Source organism: Amblyomma americanum, chromosome 11, assembly GCF_052857255.1.
Source record: "Amblyomma americanum isolate KBUSLIRL-KWMA chromosome 11, ASM5285725v1, whole genome shotgun sequence".
Lineage (NCBI taxonomy): Eukaryota > Metazoa > Arthropoda > Arachnida > Ixodida > Ixodidae > Amblyomma > Amblyomma americanum.
This window is the reverse complement of record NC_135507.1, coordinates 125705803-125728417: the sequence shown is the minus strand read 5'-3', so window position 1 is coordinate 125728417 and position 22615 is coordinate 125705803. Positions and strand designations below refer to the sequence as shown.

General features: G+C 48.5%; 1 protein-coding gene across 1 annotated transcript in view; it reads right to left on the bottom strand.

Moving 5' to 3' along the window:
- LOC144110660 (tyrosine-protein kinase transmembrane receptor Ror-like) overlaps positions 1-22615 on the bottom strand; it is a 268501-nt gene that overhangs the window by 160870 nt on the left and 85016 nt on the right. Inside the window, exon 2 of the mRNA XM_077643717.1 lies at positions 16863-17010. The gene's annotated coding sequence lies outside the window, so the exon portion shown is untranslated. The remainder of the gene's footprint in view (positions 1-16862; positions 17011-22615) is intronic.

Below are 22615 nucleotides of genomic sequence, written 5' to 3'. Positions count from 1 at the left end.
CGAGAAAGTGAATATCTCTTTTTATGCGCGTACTCATTACTTGTTGGATTCTTTAGTCTCTATATATAAGATGATTCTATACCTCTTTGGCACAAGGGAAACAAAATGAAAGCGTTGCCCACGGAGGGGCCCATACCTCGTTCCCAGACAAATAAGTGGTCCCGGACAGCGTTACATTTCTCACACGCGCTATGCGAAAATCCACAGGCGTGATAAAGAGCAGGCGTTAAAGGACAACTGTTGAGGTTTTAAAATTCTACGAGCTTATAAAGGGGTCGAATGTGTGAAACCTGCAATTAAAGCGTGCAAAGTCCTTTTGGGATAGCATTTGAAATGGCCAAGTTGCCGCCGATGGACATCGTGACGACCTTCAGGCTTCTCTGCTGCGCAGAACAGCGCCAAGTGCTGTGTTAAGGGGCATGATGACGTTTTCGCCAGTGGTGTTGCGGAACGCTAGCAGAATTTTAGTCCAAAGACGGCATGTCATAGATTACTTTAACGGGTCTATCACTATCGGAAGATTAATTTCCGTTTGGTAATTTAGTTTATTACCAGGGTCGCGCTTTGTAGCAGCCCCATCATAGTGGCAAGCAAGTCTGGCCCCGAGAAAAAGGAAGAATATAGAAACAACGACCAATTCAGGCACGTGAAAAGAAGAATAATAAAAACATAGCTATCCGGTTTTGGCTGAAGTTGGCCAGCACCCGGAAAGCCGGCGGGCCGTCTGCCACAAAGGAGGCTTCAGACACGTACGCATTAAGTTTACGCTATTCACTAGAGGGAAAGCTTGCACTTTATCCACCATGGACGCCCGATGCATGCCGGAAAGATTTTACACATTACTGAAAGAAAAATTGGACATGAACCATGTGGCAAAGGTATTCCGCTATGTTGATGATTTTTTAGTACAGACTAATTGCATTGTATAGGGTAGTACATATTAACGAGGAAGGAGTGAGGTGCAGATTGCTGTTGCAGGTTCAAGTTCCAATTACCAGCTGCCTGAATTCGGAAGGACTAGTCTCAATAACGACGTGTTCAGAAAGATAATTCCATGGGTGGGCAAGGCAATACGCGTGAGATCCCTTTTTAATTTCTTTCGAATAGGCACAAAACGCAGAGTACAGTGAGACACGGCAATCAACAAAATTTAGCATGTTGGCTGTACGTGAAATGGTCGCGCAAGTAAGCCGGTAGTTTAGACGGGAGATACATGTACACGTAAGGATGCGCTGCTGAAGCCGCACCCGTTGTGCACACGGCCTGCATCAGGAAAGCAACAACAAAAAAGAGGAAATATTTGTGCAGGTACTGCTCGCAAGAGGAACGACCATGGCTTCCCCCTGAAAATGCAGGACTCGTGCTGCTTGCGTGCCGCTCGGCGTCCACTTTACCTCGCTGCGTAACGAAGGGCCCGGAGGGAAGCGACACACACACTGGCACCGGCTGCGTAGCTCAGTGGTAGGGAAGTGAGGAGAGAAAAGGGGAGAAAAAGGTTATACGCCCAGGAAAAGAAGCAAATGAAAGGATCGCCACGCGTGAAGATAAAGAAAAAAGGGACACGTTGCTGGCTTCCTCTGGACGTGAGATGAAAGAGCACGCGCGGTGTCCTAACGGAAGGAGCCTTCCTGCCGCGGCGGCACTTAAGTGCTCTCCTCGGGTGAACTACGCGGTGCGGGAAAAGCAGCGCCGGCCAGGGTCGGAAGCTGAGGGGGACAGGCTCTAGTAGTGTGGCTCGCCGTGCACCCAGGAGCGCAACAAAAGGAGCTACACGGGGATACGCGTACGGTGAGGCCGAGTATGTGCGCGGGAGCAGCAACCCAGCCGCCTCTTGCCGGACGCGTAAAAGTGCGCCCGGGATTCCTGGATGAGAAGCGAAAAGAGAGAGGGGGGGAGGCGGGGAAGGAATCGTCGGCACGTGGTACAAATCATCGGAGAGGAAATAGGGGAGAAGAAAGAAGCGTGGAAAACTGCCTTCTCTCTCTCGTTCGGCAACGGGCAGAAACGAGAGTCCTTGGGAAGCTCAAAGCGGGAGGTGAACAGGGGGAAGGAAAAGGAAAAGTTCCAACGGAGAATACTCAAAAGGGAGCAGAGGGTAACGGGAGCACCATTCGGGACTCGTTAGGATAAATGCCAAGCACACAGAAAGAAATCGGAGAAACGGCGCAGGCTGAAGTGGTGAGATGAGGCCACCTTAAAGGCAATGTAGAGGCAAAATTAAATTCAAATAACGGATTTAAGGCTAAGGATTTGTGTGAAAACAACCTAAGCTGGAAGGAGAGCCAGAAATGATTACAAATAGTCCAGATAATAAGGAACAGGAACAAAACCAGGGGAAGAAATGCAACACAACAGAGCAAGCAGCGTCATAGTGAGATCCGCTCTTCTGTGCAGCCTTCCTTCAGGTACTTTTGTTCAGGGTGATCATGAGAATGAATCCAGGCTACCGCTGCACACAGTGTAATCAAGGGAGTAAACACTCAATGCATCCACCCAATCGAGCACGGTACGATCCGCTGTTTTCGAACACTGAGTTGCGACTGAGGAAGAGTGGTGTGTTGCACAAGCAGCGCTCAAGAAGGGCACGACGAACGAAACATTGGATCCTGGAGGCTGTTGTCCCGCTGCGAAAAGTGCGAAGCGGGTTTCCTAGAACCAGAAGCACTGCACAACGGGTCTTTGAACGGAAACAGGGCAGCAGCCCTTAACAACATGCTCCCGATAGCTGAGTGGCGAGACTACAGGCATACGAAAAGCAGCACAGGTAGAAGACGAGGTGTCGGGTGGGCTGTAAATGAAAGGCCGATGTCGTACAGAAGTGCAGCAATTAAATTTGCAATAAAAGTCATCTGCGTCCTGCCCCGTTCTCAAACTTCCTCCGTAATTTTCCTTTGATTTACGCATACGGTAAAATCACTCCCTTGTTGAAGGCACCGCGACCCACCCCTCCTCCGGGATATCCTGATGACGGAACATACGAGCGCTACATAAGAGAGAAAGGCGACTATTTTCTATCCCCCGGTCTGAGCGCAAAGTTCCAAGTAGGAATCCGTAACGTGCATCCAAGAAGTTATGTTGGACATGACACAAAAAAGGTAATGTCGCAGTAAGAGCGCAGTATTGCACAGAAGCGCAATCACACCATACAGGCCAATTATAGCATGTACACAAAAAATAATAAATACAGCAAATACAAACACCGCTGTACTATCAGTAACAGATGAAACGCGAGCAAGGCAATTGAAAAATGCACACCGTAATGAGAATATCTCAGCCGAGGACGGCGCAAACACCGTTTTATGGAAACGCTAATCAGCCTCGCTTGTGTCTGATCTAAAAAAGCTAAAATGTTGGCGTTTTTCGTGCAAACATTTCAGTTTTATTGTTCGGGTTTCATTTGTTCCTGATAGCACATAGCATACAGACAACACAATCAAGATGAGTGCACCAGGAGATGAGTGCCCGACCTCGAACTAGCAGCGCTCTCTGGAGTAACCAAATATACGAAAACGACGCTGGAGAGATGATGTTAGAAGCCAACCAGAAAGTTGAATGAGGAACGTGGCTCTGCATATGAAGAAATATCGCGCGTCAAAGAAAAAACGTAATGCAGTTTCATTCTTAAAAAGAAACACAGCGGGAAGCAGTCTAACTCTAGACTAACGCGGCCCTTAATGCCTCTTTTTCATGAGAGTGCAGTCGACCAGTGGTACCGAGAAAACGCCGCAAATAAAACAGCCTTAACTCAAATGCAAAAATTTAGACTCCAAGCTCATTACTCTAGGGGTAAACACGCTAGCTACGAATAGCGTTCTCACGAATTTCGCTTCGTCCTTGCCTAAGGAAAACACAGATAAAGAAAAAACAAGGCCCTATTTCAGCGTATACCATGCAGCCTAAAAAAAAGGAGACATAATGAAACCGAGGAAGCATTGCCACCTGTAGCAAAAAAGGCGATAAGCTGGGCAGGAAAGATCTTCCTCATGCGAGCGCGACGGGGGCCTAACTGAATAATCACAAGCCGGGAATGCTTTTAACTCTAAGCGCTTTTTTTTACACTTGCAAACTGTTGTAAAGAACTTCAAGGTGGAACCCTTTAGTGCGGTTATAGAGCTTTCAGCATTCTCGGCATAATCGAGCTCCCAGCAGCCAAAAAGAAAAAATATTGCTTCCTTGCGCAGGAACGCAAAGCGAATCTTCGTGTTAGTCAGAAGTACAGAAAAGAAATTTCTTTTTTTGACGCATGCAATGGTTTGCTTTTCTCTCTAAGAGCTTTCTATTCGAGTTGAGTGTCGAGTTTCGAACTTTATGAAAATAGATCGTTTATGTGAGAATTTTCTCTTCCACTGCCGGTACCATCCGGTCCAGGCTCTTTCAGCTTCCCAGCATGCCGGAGATTTTAAACCCACTAGCATCTCCTATCATCAGTGGAGTGTATTGCGGCATGCTCTCTCTTAGTCTTGAATAGCGCGCTTGCTTTCCTGAGCTCGGGCTGTAAATTTTGAGACTCTAATCGTGTCAGAAAATGCTAGCTCTGAAGTATGAATTAACGCTGTGGCAGATATAATCGGCTGGTGGCACAGTCGCACTCTAAAGCGAAAATCCAGAGTGATAAATGAACGACAGCCGAGAGACAAAGAGATAACTGCGAAATATGTACCAGAAAATCGCAGTAAAAGCAAAAAGACAACGAAAGGAAAAAAAATATCCCGCCACCGTCTGGAAGATGCTGAAGTAACGAGCGTTAGGTGTTTGGCAGCGCAGTCTATCGTCCATGCGATGTATTACCACGTGATTAGGTTACGTTTCCATACCTCACGGCGAGCGGGCGCCTGCCGCCTTGAGAGGTGGGATATTTTGGACCAATTTGGGCCGAAGAAGTTCTTCGACTCTTTGGGGGGGGCCATTTTTCCTTTTCCTGAAGGCGGTAGGTGCCCGGTCGCCATGAGGTATGAAACTGCGAGCTGCCGAGTGCTGCCGTCACGGCCGCCATTTTAAGCTTAATCACAACTAAATATTAACCTAATTAGGCGATCTTGGCACCTAACATGTTCTGCTGATCGAGCCCGTTACGAATATGCCATTAGCTACAACATAACGTCATCAGTTATTTAGTTATAAGCAATTAAATTTAAGCCTAGCCATAACTAAGTATTCACTTCATTAGTTAATATCGATATCTAACGTATTCTACTCATCTAGCGGATACCAAATATCTAATTCGTTTTATGATTGATGATATAATTAATTAGTGAGTTATAAGCGATTAAACGTAGTCACTTAACTAGTTAATTATGACGTCAAAAATCACTGACCTCTCCAATCAATCACCAATTAGATACTATAATGACGTCAGCAATCAATCACCAACTGGGTTGCTGCATCGATTTACTATGGGGGCCGCCTTCTTGAATTCCTCGGACTTCACGCCGAAGGGAGGTGGTAGCAGACCCCAAGAAATCGAGAAACGTTACGAGTAAGAGCCAACGCCCTTAAAATTCAATCAAGCGGTTTTTGTTGACGATGAGCACCAAAAGGTATATGCGTACTGAAAACATCGGGATTAGGCAATCCGGGGTGACTAAGGAATCCGGCAGGATGTGGGGTTGACAAGTTCACAGCAGCAATTTTCATTGCCCCGAGCACCTACCCATAAGAGCGCTGCTGAGCTCGAGCTTGAGCAAGACCCGAAGGCGAACGCAGTCTCGAGAAGATGGACGACGAATGGGACCAGAATAACGCCACTCAGGTAAGACTTGGTCAGAGCGAGCCGCAGGAGAAAGAGAAGGCCACATGACCGGATGCTAGCTGCGCACTGCTGTTGTCACACAAAGACATGAATAAAATGGTGTTTCTTTGTGTATCACATTACAACTTACGTTGGAAGTCGCTGGCGCTAATCCTTCAGCTGCACCTCTGGCCGCTCCAAGCATACAGGCAAGTTAGACTATAGTGACGGAAGTACACCTGCACAGCAAGTTACCTGATGTTTTAAACAGTCTGTTTACAGTCACTAGACGTTAGGAACGTGATCAAGGAAAGCCCACGCGGCCGCTCTCAGCACGTTGATAGTTAACTGCTAATGTCAGCACTGAAACAGTTAGTTATACTTAGCAGTTAGATAATTCTGTTTAAATCGAAATGAACCGACTAAAATACGCCGATTTAATATTTCTAAATTCGGTTTCAACCGAAAAAGATCAGTATTATTAGCATGCCAGGCAACGGCTGGCTGTTGAATGCGGTTTACACTCAGACAAAGTTGAAATTAAGTCGGCAGGAAGCCAGCGGCATGACGCGACGATGACGTTGTTAAATAAGCAGCTCAGTTTTGCGATTTGAGCTATTTCTCTCTATCACTCCCTTTAGAACGCAGCCAGGCCGTGCACCAAATGTAAAAGAATGTATTTTAGGGCCGCACCACCGGATCTTACTGGACTCTCCTCGAGATCCAGTGTGCACTTATATTTTCAAATAATACTTTGTGCAAGCAGGCACACTGTCGCAATAAAAAAAAATATGCTCTGGCTACCTGAGCAATTAGACGGCAGTTCTATCGCTGCCACCAACACGTAGACCACGTGAAGCCACGCCCGTGCGCTCAGCCAAGCGCGACAACCCAGCGTTAACATGTCAGCCAAGTTCTTCAGGTACTCTTTTAATGACGATAGAAATTTCTTCTACGAGCTTAGCTCCAAGTGCTGCCATTTCTACGCCAAATACTGGTAAATAGATTGTTCATTATAAAAAAATCCAAGATAAACTTCAATTGGCTTTTGACCACGTAGGATTTCCGCATTAAATCACCGAAAAAGTCAGTTTTTTCACTCGTCGAAAGTAATAATCACCGAAAAAAACCTAAACATGGGTTCTGAAATAAACACCGATAAAAGTACGCCGAATTTTCAATAAAATAAAAGCCGAAAAGTCCACAGCCTAGTTGTACTCCATGTCACAGGCTGTCTGCAGCATTTTCAGACCTACCGCTTTCTCGTCCAATCAGGGCTGCAGGAACGCAACAAACGGGTCCTCTGCTGTGACGAAAATGATTCAGCAGAAGCCTGTGGGACTATAGAAGGATACAACTTAAAAAAAAAGCAGTTGCTAACACTGGGTCATAGTCTGAGGCGTCACTATGCGGTGGCCAATCGCGACAGTAAACGAAACCAGTTTTTTAAAGTCCTACTGATATAAGAAGCCAGGTATCAAAATTCTAGAGCTCATAACGTTTTTTTGTGATGAGCTTGTTTAAGTAACAAAGAAAATTCCAACAAGGGCCTATTTTTTCGCCGTGCAGCAATCCTGCGCGGCGGTCCTGAATGCGGGCGGAGCTTCACTGCATACATAGTTGTATCCGACTATAGTCGAGAACTATAGTGGAAACCTCAGCAGTCATACAGGCATTGCGTAATCAGGGGGTAGAAGAGCCTTATGTCAAAATACTGGAAGATATATATAGCAACTGCACAGCTACTATAGTCCTCCATAAAGTCAGCAATAAAATTCCAATAAAGAAAGGCGTCAGGCAAGGAGACACGATCTCGCCAATGCTGTTCACCGCATGTTTGCAGGAGGTATTTCGAGGCCTGAATTGGGAACAGTTGGGAATAAGAATAAATGGAGAATACCTAAATAATCTGAGATTTGCTGATGACATTGCCTTGCTGAGTCACTCAGGAGGTGAACTGCAAATCAAGATCAACGAGTTAGACAGGCAGAGCAGATCGATGGGTCTAAAAATTAACATGCAGAAAACCAAGGTAATGTTCAACAGCCTAGCAAGGGAACAACAGTTCACAATTGGCAGCGAGAGCCTAGAAATTGTGCCGGAATACGTCTACTTAGGGCAGGTAGTGACAGCTGATCCGGATCATGAGAGGGAGATAACTAGAAGGATAAGAATGGGGTGGAGCGCATATGGCAAATTCTCACAGATCATGAGTGGCAGTTTACCAATTTCCCTCAAGAGGAAAGTGTACAACAGCATAATCTTACCGGTACTCACCTACGGGGCAGAAACGTGGAGGCTAACGAAAAGAGTTCAGCTTAAGTTAGGGACAACGCAGCGAGCCATGGAAAGAAAAATGATAGGTGTAACGTTAAGAGATCGGAAGCGGGCAGAGTGGGTGAGGGAACAAACACGGGTTAATGACATCCTAGTCGAAATCAAGAGAAAGAAATGGGCTTGGGCAGGGCATGTAATGCGAAGGCAAGATAACCGCTGGTCTTTAAGGGTAACGGAGTGGGTTCCAAGAGAAAGTAAGCGTAGCAGGGGGCGGCAGAAGGTTAGATGGGCGGAGGAGATTAAGAAGTTTGCAGGCAAAGGGTGGATGCAGCTGGCAAAGGATAGGGTTAATTGGAGAGACATGGGAGAGGCCTTTGCCCTGCAGTGGGTGTAGTAAGGCTGCTGCTGCTGCTGCTGCTGCTGCTGCTGCTGCTGCTGATGATGATGATGATGATGATGATGATAGTCGAGAACTACGCGGAATGCTGAAGATGCCGAGAGTGCGTACCTGGGCTTGTGCAATAGCGCGCAGATCTGTGATTTGAGCAGGGTGACCTATTTTTGAAACACTTGCTGCAGTAATTGCAAATGCAGTTTTCTGTTTAATAGGCGAGAATTTCATTCACTGGTTAAATGACCAGAGAAAGACCGGAGTCCTACTACGAAGTGGTGCGCCACCATTCGCGTGCATGGCGTCCGCCGATACACCGGTGCGCTTTCCTTCCCAGAGATGGAGCCGCCAGTCACGTGATCACGGAGACGGAGAGAGACGTTTATGGAGCGCGTGCCGTTCTGACTAGCTCAGATCGCCGTAGGACTGCTTGTGAGATGAAGTATACGGTTCCTTCGTTAAATGAGGCAGAATACATGAGAGAGAGAGAGAATTACAGAGCCTTTGGTCTGTAATATCGGCTCGTAATTAGGTTCTTATTGTTTATTCTCGGCGTCATTCGGCCTTCCAGGAAGAGGTGGTTATAAGTAATGATTGGTTATCAGGACAGGTGGATGTGATGTTCTTCCAACATCCACTGACATCGCAGAGAGCATGAACGTTCTCTATTTCGCATCCATAAAAATGCGACCGCAACGGACGGTATTCGAACGTGCGACCTCGTGGTCGGCGACCAAACGCGATGACCGCGGCTGTTTTTTGTGAGGACGTACCGAACCCGACTGTCAACAAGTTATTGGTATGGGTGATGTTATCGCGGAGAACTGCATCGACATGCTCTCCGCCATAAAACAGGCTAACAGCCCTTTCATCGTCTGCTTCAGAGGCTGGCTGTCGCGCTGTCTGGTGGAAACAGGTTGTTGCAGTAAAGCTAACTACTCGGGAACCTGTAAAACGAGACCTCGTAATTTATGCGTGTGAAAAGCTCTGGTAGTCCACTCGTAAATGCGAAGGCGCGTTATTTAGCACGAGAGCTATCTAAATGGACTAATCAACTAGAATCTTGTAATTCGAGGTACTGGTCCGCAGAACAGCCAAAGAGAAGTCGAGACCGCGACGAAAACAATGAAAAGTAAACAAAGTTTCACTCGACGATGAGAGCCAGACCTCAGACGGAGCTGTTCGCGCAAAAAATCTGCCTGTGGTTATCGAAGAGTCTTGGGCAGGTTGGGGTACTTTGACCGATCATTTATGTCAGGAAGCAAGCTTAGAGAAACGCAAGATACACATATCTGGTTACGAGGAAGAGAAAAAAAAAAGCCTAAAAGAAAACAGTGACCGCAGTAGGTAAAAAGAACAGAAGAGAGTAAGCTAGGCTTGCGGAGAAGATGCGACATCACCCGACAAAAAAAAAAAAAAATGGGAATAGCAGGCGAAACTGGAACCGCCGAAGATCGTCTGCAAAGCCGAAAGCAGCCGACGACGAGCGAACAGTCGGGCGAGTCCCCAAGCGACCAATCAGGGGGAGAGCTCGGAGATATTGCCCGCATACACAAGAAGGAATGGAACTTTGCGGGAAGCGAGACAGCATCCCCCAACACTCTTTCCAAGAAAAGCAGGAACGAAAAAAATATTAGCGCAGGAAGCTGAAGAAAAAGAGCGCCTCCAGCAGCCATGAAAATGAAAGAAAAAAAATGAACAGGAGACAAAAAGGGGGGAGACGCCGGAAGGAAAGTAAGAAGGAAGGCGCAGTAACGACAATTCGCTCGCAAGAACAAGCAAGCAGACGACACGGCGGCAGCGCAATTAGGAATGAAGGCGCAGATGCCGAAAGACAGCTAAAGATTGGAAGCGATGATCGCGAGCAGACGAAAAGAGAAATATCCAGCGTAGAAAGAAGCAGACTAGACACGCGATTCGAAGGTGCGATGTTGGTTTGGTAAACGATACCAAGCGCGCACAAAACGTGCGAGAAAAAAAAAAGTACAGACAGGGTGGGAGGGGCGTAAAAGAGGAGACAAAAGCCCGCGCACAAACGCACCTACGTAAATCGTGAAAGGCAATAACAAAACTTCACCACAATACGAACGACACAGGCTGCAGCGACACTCGTGGAGAGGATGTAAGAAGCGACGACAGGCGAGGAACAGAGGCGCGCTGGAAGGAGACGAGGCGGAAAAAGCTCTTAACGAAAGAGATAGGGGTGCGCTGAGAGAAAATAGAGAAAAGAAAAGCGAAGGCTTCGCAGCTGTCGCCGGATATTTCCCTCCGACGTGCAAGGAAGAAGAGCTGCTGCGGCGAGCAGGGATGTGCAGTCTCTCGCTGCCCGAGTGGGTGCAATGAACAGCAGCAGCCGATCCGAGGCGCCCGCAGATGGGTGGGGGGGGAGGGGGGGGGGGGGGGGGGGGGGGGGGGCCTCGGGCAGGGACACCGCTGCACGCGCGTCCACGCTCGCGCAGCACGGGGGCTGCCGTCTTTTCCGCCGCGCAACTAGTACGCGATCTGTCTCCGGCGTGAACGGAAAAGAGGGACAAATTCAGCGCGTATGCAACGCTGTTCGCCTTGCGCAAATGAAGGAAGTAGTTACTTGTCGTACGAAAATTAATCACCAGGATTATTTCGACGCTTTCACTATCATGATCATCAACAGCAGCAGCCCGTTACGTGTCCAACATTCTTGGACATAAATTTTGAATGTTGGAATATTGGAAGGCATTGTATGGAAGTATCAAAGGTAAGGAAGTGTAGCAAAATCTTCCTTTAGAGTGTTTCCATCACTCCCACCGAACACTTAAGACGGCCACAGACAACCAAACGAGAAAACTTTTGAAGACAGCGAAAACGTTAATAGCAAAAAAAAAAATGCAAGCGTGCCGACGGGAGATGCGCGAATGAATGCTATAGTGAAATCTTACAATACATGAAAAAAAGTTGCGTTCATAAACTTGTTCCGTTCAAAGATGCTTTTGTTTAGAATTGCTGGGCCTAAGACTAAGCAGGGCGGCTACTTTCAAGCGACCCTAACGTGAGATAATCGCGCCGGCCTTTTGTTAGTAAAGTTGCCAGTCTCACCGGTTCCCCTGCGGCCTCCAGCGCCGACTCCCTTCGAGTGTTATCAGCACTGGTACCTTTTAAGAGAAGTTCGGGCCGGGCCCGGGCTAAGCAGAGTGATAATGTAGCAGGCTCGGGCCAGGTCCAGGCTAGCAGCCGCGGGCCTGGGCCGGGCCCGGGCTTGGAGTCTCGGGCTTTCTCCTCAGAGTGAGGCCCGTGCAGTTCTCAAGTTCGGTTTCATGATGTGCCCATTGCAGTGACTTTCTGTTGCTGTCAACGAGTTTAATTCTCGCGCTGACGTTCCTCGTATCTTGCTTATTACGGTACTAAATGTACTCTCGCCAGCGAAAGCTTAAAGGGCGTGGGTGTGCAGATAAAAGCTGATTCCGGCGCAGTCACGCCAGCCAATTGCCTGAAATGTACGAAGGTATTAGGGGGACCTATATGTTCCTTCCTCTGCTATCAATATCCGGGGGGACCTAAGCTAAACATTTTTCCAAGAACTCGAGTGACGCAAACTTCTGCTGCCGATATTATAAAACTTATGACTCACGTCGTGCAAAGTTGGCGAATGGAAGGGAATAGAATCCTCAACGCTAGAGGCCTGTTTTTTTTTCAGGTAAACTAAACATTGCACCCCACACAACGTTAGCCGCACACATGTTCCTTTTGCCCCGCTCGTGCTTTTACTTCCTCCGCGCGAAAAGCACTCCAGCCGAGCCGAGGCCTCTGTAGTCAGCGCTTCGAACGCTGCTTCTTGTTTGAGCGACAGAAATCTGCGCGTTGCACGCCTGCACATGTGACTTCTGCGCGAGTGGAGACCGGTCCACACGGCAGATGAGTCACACTGTCGCAAGCCCAGCTCTCTGCGCTTAGTGAAGAAATCCTCACCGCAACCGTGGACAAGAGCGAAGAGCCGCCTCCGCAATAGAGCTTCAGAGGCTGCAACAGTTCGACGTTCCCTGTGCTCGACGAAGAGAGTCAATGGCTTCGTTTCACACGGTCAGTGTTAAGTTCAACTGCATAGGCAGTAAGTCATTTCAAACTGAGTGCCTCTCAGCGGCTGTATCGAGAGTGACCATCTCAGTGTTTCCTCGGCAGAAACTTGGAGGCTAGCAGAAAGGCTTGAAATTCAATTGAAAACCGCGCAGCGAGCTATGAAAAGGAAAATGATCGGTGCAACAGTAAGAGACAGGGAGACGACACAACGTATCAGAGAACAGATGCGAGTAAATGATGTCCTAGCTGAAATCAAGAAGGGGAGAGGCCATGAGCAGGGCATAAAGCTACAGCCTGGCGAGCTCTACGGTGAACTTGGTCATCCACGGAGGAGGCGGATCTCTTTACGCCTCCTCTGCTAGTTTCCCTCCTTCTCCGCAGGCGCTGGAAGTACTCCTTTTTCCGGCATCGCGGTGGCGGCTTCCATAGTTGGCGGGCCAGCAGCTGTCGTGCATCGTCGCGCGAAGCGGTCGGCGATGCCCAAAGCGTGCCGCCGCTGAGTGGAGACGCGAATACATTCGCAGACGCCCGAAGGACGTAAACAGTGAGGAAAGGGAGCGGAAGAGGGGGAGAGTCGCGGTGCTGTCTGGGAGGGCGCGAAGTTCCTCGCACCGCGTGGGATGGAGCGCCTAACGAGTGGGGCGGAAAGAACAGAGCCGGGCACCGTTGCGCCCCCTTCTGAGTGTTCCAAGAATATACGGCGTGTAACGGCGCTTTTGCTCACACGCGTTAAGCGGGGGCTACATGGGGCGTTTTTCTCCTGCGATTATCGCGCGTAGACAAAAAAACGCGCCAGAGGGACGCTGGCCAGGCTACATGAGGCGTACAAGCGGCGAACGCCGCCGCAGTGTGGCCAGACAAGGCAAAAATGTTTTGGCCACCACTAAATGAACGATCAATGCTTATATGTTGTTTGCTTGTGTTATAATTATTAAATTAGGCAATAAATATCCTACAGATATGTCTATACACATTTTCAGCTATGTTTAGTATTGTCTCGATATTTTTGTGGATGTTCAGCGGAGAGAGTTGGCCAGAACTGTTTCGTCTGGCGACCCTGTGCGACTGAAATGGCGGTGCGGATTTGGCAGACACTACATGTGAGCTTCGTTCTGTGCATTGCTTGTGGCTCTCGTTGCTGAAAACCAGTTTTGAAAAGAGTTCTCATTTACTTCGAGCGGACGCAAGCAGGGAGATAACTGCGAGGGAGAACACGCCGCTTCTATTCTTGTGACCAAGGCCAGTGTCCATGGGGGCACATCGGCGTCTTCTGCTGTTAAAGAAAAGATTATTGCTCATGAAGATGAGGGACATAGAAGACAGGCAGAAAATAAAGAGTAAATTCTAGGTGCACCCCATCTGGCAAGTAAGAAAGGAGGAGGGTGAATAACGCGCGCGAAGTGCTCAAGGGACGCTGAGACGGCTGGCCGCTGCCGCCGAATACAGACGGAAGTGAGTCCGGTAGGCACTTCCGGTAGCGTCTGACGCGCGCACGCCGCGTCAAAATCTAGCCGTTCCTGATCGGCGGCGGCGGGCGTTTTTCTTGACGCCGGGCGTCAAATCTGCGCCGTCGGGCGAAAATCGCCTCAAAAACGCTGCATGTATTCCGGGCTTTGCTCCGTAGGCGGTAATAAGCTGGTACGCGACTCTCGCTGAGGAACAGGGCTAAGATCTCTCTCAAAGCGACAGTCCCCGAGGCACTTTACCGCCGGTAGAGACGCACCGCCGTCGTAGGATGTGTCGTAACCGAGAATTCCTCCGTTTAGCTGCTCTCCAAAGGCAATGACATCTTGGTTGGTCTGGCCGACTTGTCAGGCTCCCGAACTGATCGTCATGGAGAGGGCCTGCCCAGTTGAGCCCGGAAGTGACTGTGAAGATCGAGGCGCAGAATGGGCCTCGATATGCAGCAGATATGCGTCGCTTAGAGCACCTCTCGGAATGCTCCTCCGGCTAAAACCCTGGCTTGTTCGCGCTCAAATTCTTCGTACAGGTGACCTTTTGCGGCGATGTTTTAATCTGTAGTACGTTTGGGCAAGTCGTTTGAGAATGCACCACATCGCCTGCAGCAACGGCTAACAACAACTAGAAAAAATAGCGCCTCATTACGCAGCGCTATCTCTCATCAGCTGCAGAAGGAAGAAAGCGCTCTACGCGTAACGAAGAATGCCCATCCTAGCCTCTTCCGAACGAGAGATGGCGCTGGTAAGCTGATGCTAGAATTTGCGTTCTTGCTTCTTTGTTTATCATTGCTGCAAACGATGCGGACTTTCCATTCATCCGACAGGCCCCTCCAAACATAGTATAAGACAAAAGTAGTCAGCAAACTCCGGTTGTTCGCAAAATTGGATCGCGAGCAAGCGATCGGTCTAGGAGAAGCACCTTGGAATCATGGCGACGTAGCAGTCAGTAGCCATCGCTGTCATTCCTTTGGCCTGGAGAAGGCGAAAAGTTCTGGAAGCTCTTTGTGCAGCGACACTTGTTTATTGCACCGCTTCTATGTAACGCAGCGCTAATGCGAGGGTAGGGGCACAGAATCAACAGAGATCTTTCGCTCCTACACGCAGGATTAGTAAACACACCAGCTGGAATCGGCACTTTGCACCCACCCAAGCTGTGTCCACGCGAAGCTCGGGCTTGCTAAGCGGTGTTAGCGAGACTGAATGAACTGTCACTGCAAAACCTTCCCGAGCTACACTATACGGGGCCTTCGGCATTTCAGTATCTCTGCACGCATTCATACCTCGACAAGCGCGCAATAAGGAAACGTCAGTGAACGCTGCCACCGTCTCCAATGTTCAGGAGCAGAGCAAAAGTTCGCATTGGGTGGGATGTCGTGCAAGGAACATATGGCATACCGTCCGCAAAGTTCCCAACAAATGCGGTCGCTTCCAAGCACATCCAACTTGTAAAAACAATTTATAACGTTGTGCAGGTATTCAAAATAGAGCTTTCTCAGCGCATTACATAGGGATCGCTCTCCTCCGCGGTAACTGCCAACGTGTAGAGAGCGCGCTTTGGGAGCTACTTTCGGCGATCTTGCGTCAAGAAATAGGCAGTGCACTCGTGTGTGGTGACAAAACCGTGTCGAAAGAAGATGCACGCATAACATTTGTGATTAACCCAGAAACACCTCTGCTAGACTAATTTAAATCGCTTTGTGATTGTTCTTCCACATCGTGGTCCAATGAGAACCTTAAACATTACTTAATAAGTAGTAACACTCAATTTCCATAATATTTCACTCGAAATTTCCTTACAGTTACTGTGTGTGTACTATGAATCATGCTACTTTGTTTGATGATTATGTATTATGATAAGTAAATCTTGATTGTGTTACCTGTTTTGTGAACTTTATCTAGAAAAGTATGTGCTGCAAATTATTTTTGTGCATTATTGCGTTACAGCCTGCATATACGTCCTTTTTTTCCTAACTTGTATTACAAATAAGATTTCTCAAATGTTTTTTTTTTTTGCCACTGCATTGCCAATAGTATACGGGTGCTGAGGCTTTCGTCAGGCCTTTGCCTCAGCTCCCCCTTTCCACGGGAAGAAAATAAAAATTGAATTGAAAAAGTGAACCGAATTGATGAATTACATGTCGTCAAGGTGCGTGTCATCAAGAGTCACACCGCATCAACAAAGCCACTGCCTGCACATTTACTAGCAGGAGACAGGTCCCGTTTAACTTAATAAAGCGAACGTCTTTGTCCCTTGCTCTAAAGGCGCTGCCGGTGTGGCGTATTTAAAGAGCAGCTGGCTACTACAGCGGTTTGAGAAAGCTTTCTGCAGCAGAATGACCGACAAACGCGTAGGCGCCCCTGCCAAGTGATTGAACAGCACTAAGGAGGTATCAGTGATGACATCGTCAGCTGCCGGCCATCGCATAATGTCGCCAGTCCGTACGGGCGCAGGAAAACGCCCGCTTTAACCACTTCACCTCGTTTACCCGAAGCGACAGCGAACAGTTTTATTCCTGAAGTTGGAGAGAAAGACACTCCTTTAGTCCATAGCGCACCTAACGTGCACTGTGCATGACGTCAGCTAAACACTGCGCGATTGCTATTTTGAAAGCCGACCATTTATAAGCATCTAATGTTCCCAGTGACAGCTTTCACTGAGGGGCAAATCCGAAGCACGCTCCTGTCGAACTGTTCGTCAGCATTCCGACGCCGACCAGACTGAGGGCCATACGAGTTGTATTCCAAATCAATTAATTTGTATCCATTTCGCGCTTCATGATTAGCCGGAACGACGCCACGCCCCCCGTTAACACCGGTACCAAGCAGACGCCAGGGCGGAGAACAATTTAAGGATAGCATATAAAAATAAAATGCATTATGCCCCGAAACTACATCCATCCATTTCACGGCATTCCAGAGTGTAACGGTACAACAAGCCTCACGGGGTGTCTCTCACCTTGGTGGCGAAGGCGGCGTCGAGGTGGTCTCGACTTCGTTGATGTCCGCTGCCTCGGACGACGGGTCGAAGGGCGGAGGCTTGATAAGCACGGCCTGCGCCGGCGGCTGCTGCACGGAGCGCCTCCAGTGGCGGCCGTAGTCCAGAACTGCAATCAGAGGATGCGCGAATACGGGTCAGCGAACGCAAAGGGTCTCTAGCACCTCCCGAAGGCGTCCTATGCTATACGGCCTGCAGGACACGCAATGAACTGCTATGGGTGGACGTACTCTGAGTATATACGATATGGAGCATGTGTGTCATAAAGGAAGTAACCGTGTCATCCCCATGTATTTTGAACGAAGGTGCCTTCTTCTTTGGGGTCTTTTTCGATCCAGACCCACCTGCGTAGCACTGCACTCTAACGACACAGTGCCTGCAATCAGAAAACTTTCAAAATTGGCCCTGAAATGCTTTCTACGCAAAAAAGAAAAATCTTCAGGTAGCCTTGCTTTTACTAATTTAACTGCTAACCAAGTAACGCACGGTGGGAAGTATTGGCTCTTCAAGGAAATGAGTTTTTTCTCTGTTCCATTGTACAGACATTCAAATAAATGAGCCCGACGGATAGCCTTCCAACATCATGCACTGCTCTCAACTTCCTGAGATCCACGCAATGACATCCGGGGTTCAACGACAAGCCGAGTCGGTGGGCATCGAAAAACCGGCGGTAAGTGCGAATAATCCAGGCTACTTCAGGAGTCGCGACGGAGTCTCGGTACTATGGCGCTGGTGTTCAAGCGAAAAGCAGGAGTACGAACCTCTAGCCTCAGGTGTCCAGTAACGTCAGCGCTAGAAACCTTTATTGATGATGATGATGATGGATATTTGTGGCGTAAGGACATCTGCGGCCAAAGAGCGCCATGGCACAAGGTATTTTTCACTGCTCAAGTTGTGGTCAAAGACCCATTTTCAAGCATTGCACCCTGAACAAGCCGAGCACCAGACCAGGGGAAAGCTTGCACCCATTGTATCACCGGTGGCTACCCGGCGGCACTGGAGATGGAAGCCCTCACCTCCCACATGCGAGGAGGTGGCTCAGCCACTTGGCCACCGCTGCAGTGTACCATTATTACTGTCTCGGTATTTTCGGCTACAACAAACACTACAAAATGAAAATAAAATTTTTAATTAAAAAAATTATGTACACGGGATTAAATGGAGAACTCTGTGTTGATTTCTACTAGCAACACAGGTTTTCAATAAACACAAAGATGAGCCATTCCTTTCTAAGTTCTAATATTCAAGCTGTGAGCCTTCGGCTTGGATAGTTTAGTTCGAGTGGAGAAAAGCAGAGCAGGAAAGAGAGATAGCGTGAGCGAAGAAACAGGGGAGGATGGGAAAGGGCGAGCATTTTATTTAACATCACGTTGTGCTGGACAAGTTGGAAGTAATTCATACGGTGGACCAGCGCAAAACGGACCTAGGAAAGGGAACACGACACGGGCGCTGTCTAGCAACTGAATTTTAATGGAAAACCAGGTGAAATATATAGGGTTAAAAACGCACGAAAGCAAAAAAACAAACAAACAAATAACTGAAACACATCGAAGATTATACAACGGATGGAAGGCTATTATCGAGGAAGGCTATTTTATTCTTCTGTAAAGCCACGGATGGTTTTGCCACACACGTGTCCGTGTTCTAAGCACCCTGCACAAATGATTGGTGCTGTATCTCAGTATTATGTATGTAGGCAGGCAAGCAAGAGTCGTCGTTTTGCAATCGTGGCAATGCAGCACTAGCGAAAGATTATTCGTTGTGCTTCTATTTTTTCGCTTGTTTTGTTTCGTGCGTTTTTAATCTTATACATTTCGCGTGGTTTTCCGATAAAATTCGGTTGGTAAGCAGCGCCCGTGTCGTCTCCTCTTTCCTAGGTCCGTTTTTCGCTGGTCCACAATATGAGCATATTACATCCTTCACATAAAGGTTCATCAAACATGCCCATAATGTACAAGACCCGCGCAATATGAGCTTCCTGTGCCTGTCTGGTATACGCTCTCATTTCATCAGCTCACTGGCAGAGAGAACCGCTAGCGGTGTTATTTCCTAGTAGCAGATAAAAAGAAGTACATGTTAAATTTTGGCTCGTACACTACCCTCATTTCTGTTTTGTCGTTTTAATCAAGTGTACATTTCCTCTCTGCATAGTAAAAACCTTCGGTAAAATCAGGTATGTTATCGTAAACAACAATAACAACTGAAGCGCTGCGAAATGCTACAAACATTATGCGGGAGGCTCTGCGCGTGCACGTTTACAGCGAGGTAACACATACAACGAAGCTCTAATAAAGTTCCGCACCAACAAAATTTTACCTCGTACTATATCGAGATGCTCTGGCAGGGCGATCGTTGACGGGGAGTTTGCGGGAGATAAAACGAAGCAGTGGGAGGGCACACGTCGAGTGATGAATAATGAAACCGAGAGATGGCGTCACACCTCAGCGGTCCGCGCAGCCGCTGCACGGCCCGTCGACTCGCATCTTCGCCCAGGGGCGCTGCCGTCGCAGCAGAGGGACCTTTGGCGGCGTCCAATGTATTCCTGGCGCGACTCGGCCGAGCTAGCAGCACCCGCTGCCAAACTCCTTCGCTCTCGGTCTCTATCAAAATGGCCACCGATGCGAAAATGGACGCGCGCTACGTGGACCGAAAGCCTTGCTTTCTCGCCGATGCAACGCCTGCCGCCCAAGGAATCACTTTGGCAAGCCGAAACAATGCGCCGCTGAAGCAAACATAAATAGGCGCAAAAGAGAGAGAAAAACATAAAGATAGCGGAACCGAGGTGGACGCTAAAAGGGTTTTAATGGCGACGTGACCGGAGAGCCAAATGCGTCCCGGCAGGCATCGCGGGCCGCGCGTAACTTCCGGTCGTCTGCACCCGAGTCCGCCCCTCTCTCTGCTCTGTTTCTTCGGTGTTCTGAAAAGCACAGCAGTTTCGTGGGACGCAGTTTCCGAAATTTCTTTGGTTTCGCAGTTTGCCTCTCTTTCGGCGGCAAAAGCGAGAAAACGTTTGCCTGCGACAGTTCTCTCCAATTGGGCCGAAAGCAACGCGATCCGCGGCCAAAGCGACGGAAGCAGAGAGGACAAAGTGACCGCAGATAAGGAATCCGCTGTGAGATGGAAGCGAGAACTTGGTTTCTCGCTCTTCTTGCAGATCACGTGCGGAGACACTTTCTCCTTCCTCGCAACCGGTCGAGCTTTGTTTGAGCGTTCTGTACAGGAATGAGAAAACGGAACAGAAGAACCCAAAAGAAAAACGGACGCCCCGGCTCGACTGAAACCTTTTTTCCGCGAATGTATTCGCTACTAATGGCAAACAGACGGCAAAGTTCCTGAAATAATTTTTTTCTTTTTATTTTGTGTTAGTTTCCGGCCCAGCGGCTGTGAGCGTATACGTTACCTTATTCCTGGCTAATGCCGCCTTTTCCTCTCCAAAACCGACTAGTGGTTGGTTGCCTTCCCTCTGTTAGTGGCTTGCATTCGGCGCGCTGGTCCGTTCCGATCACGTAATCGTTTCCTCCGTCTGCTGAAAGCGATACCAATCCGGTAATTGGGCGACTACGAGACGGCCTCCTCAGCGACCGCGGAGGATTGGCTTGGCTTAGCTCAATGCTTGGGCCATGCGCGGCGCCTTTCCCTCTCATTTCCCCCAAGCAGCGGGGAACATCCGAGCAGGGGCGATGGAGCAGGGCAACGTACAATCCCGTTGAGAATCCGATTACAACGTGAAAGTGTTTCCGACGAGACTGTGAGCCGACGGAACCAAGCAGACGTATTTTAAAGTGATGTTCTTCCTCGGGATTCATTGTATATCGAAGAGAAATCGAGTAAAATATCAAAACGGTAAAAAGGCGCTAAGAAATGCGTCAACTGAGCTTTATACTTCTCACTCTCAGCGCATTCTAAGCATGAATTGATCACAAGGTCTAAAAATGGCAAAAACCTGCTGTGGCAAAAACTTTAGTTTAAACTACGCAGAGTCCTATCGATGTTGAACGTATGTGGAACGTTGGTCAAAAGTCTCCAAGCCGTAAAATCTGCAATATGAGCGCCTGGAACGCCACTAAGCTCCACTGGGGTAGGGACAAGATTTTTACTCAAACTTCACAGACTTCGATAGTCGAAGCTGCCGTAAGCGTCCCGCTACAAGGCTGCAAAGAAGGCTACGCGGCCTGGGAAATTATTACCAACCCTGTGCACCTTACTCGCTGTGTGGCTATTATGCACGAGTGCCATAATAATAAAAAAATAATAAATTTATTTATTTATTGAATACTGCCGACATGCTGTATGTCCAAGCAGGAGAGGGAAATACATGCAGGGGAAAAGCAAAGCAAGTGCGATAGTACCGAACAATATATATGCCACGAAATAAAAAAATGCAAAAACACAATTGAAAATGTGGTTACAGCGCAGCTACTAAGCCAGCAGTGAAGACATCAAGAGTTATTGGGAAGCAACGGAAAGTTCTGTCGTAGAGCATTCCATTCAGAAACTATTCTTAGAAAAAAAGAAAACTTGTATGTATTTGACCGTGCAAAAATAGGTTCCAGGCTAAGGGTGTGCTTGTAGCACGAGGCTCGTCTAGAACCGCTAGCGACGTGATTTTCGCGTCGAATACCAACTCGAGAAAAGTAAATTGAACGGGAAACTTAGGCTCCGCCTTAAGGATGTGACGCCATAGCGTTAATGAGACAGCGTTAACGCCCTTATATGCGGTCTTAACTCTACACTCATAGCTCCCCGGGAGTCCTCTCTCCACTCCTTGCGCAGCGGTGCAGCGGTTAAGCGATGCACCACTGCCCTGCGATTGCAGGCGATGCCACCGGTGGGGCTTGTACGATACAGGTAGCTCTTCGTGAGCTTCCTCTCGTGATCAACCATTATATTAACTGCCACCTTCCAGGGTGGCCAGTTTGCACATAATCCGCTGGGTAGGTTGTGATTAAGCTACAAGGTCACGCGGCCTTGGGAGCGCACTTAGGTTGCTTCTCCGGCGGGTGTCCACCCTACGCCACCCTATATTTCTCACGACGCCGATTGACGCGGGATTTTGTGGGTAACGGGGGTTTAACGCTATCAAGTTATAAATGAAAACGCTGCGTATATTTGTTGCGCAGCTCTCACCATTGCTACATTTCATGGCGTTGTTTGTCAAATCGACAGCGACAACATACGCTATTAGCATTCCAAACTGTCTAGTTGAAATTTCGGGCGTTCCTGTATCCTTGCGTTGTTCGAGGAACATGCGCCTGACATTACCAGGAATTCGAGTCAAGCGCTTCTGGCTCCCTTGGCTGGGCCCGCTTGAAGCACTCTTTTGACATTAAGAATAGCCCCTCGATATCGTACGTGATGCAATGGAGGAAGAGAATGACTGAGTGGCTCCAGAACAGACCGTGATATAGGCAGCTAGGCTTAGCGGCGCTGGCTGGGCACTGCTCCCAGTTCCTGGCGATGCCTGCACACAGGATAACCTGCCAGCGCTGAAATGCCTTTAAGGCACGGTAAGAGAGAGAGAGGGAGGAGGATGGAGAGTTGTGGTAGCTTCACGTCTTCTTTTCTTTCGCGGGTGATGTGGGAAGTTCGGGCCCCCATGGCTGTGTGTCTGGCTACTCAAACAACGGATACAGTGAAGAAAATGGCGGTCGATTTGCGTAGTTGGTGGAAATGCAAATTAGGTGCGCCGGCAGTTCGGTTTTCACTTAGGTTCC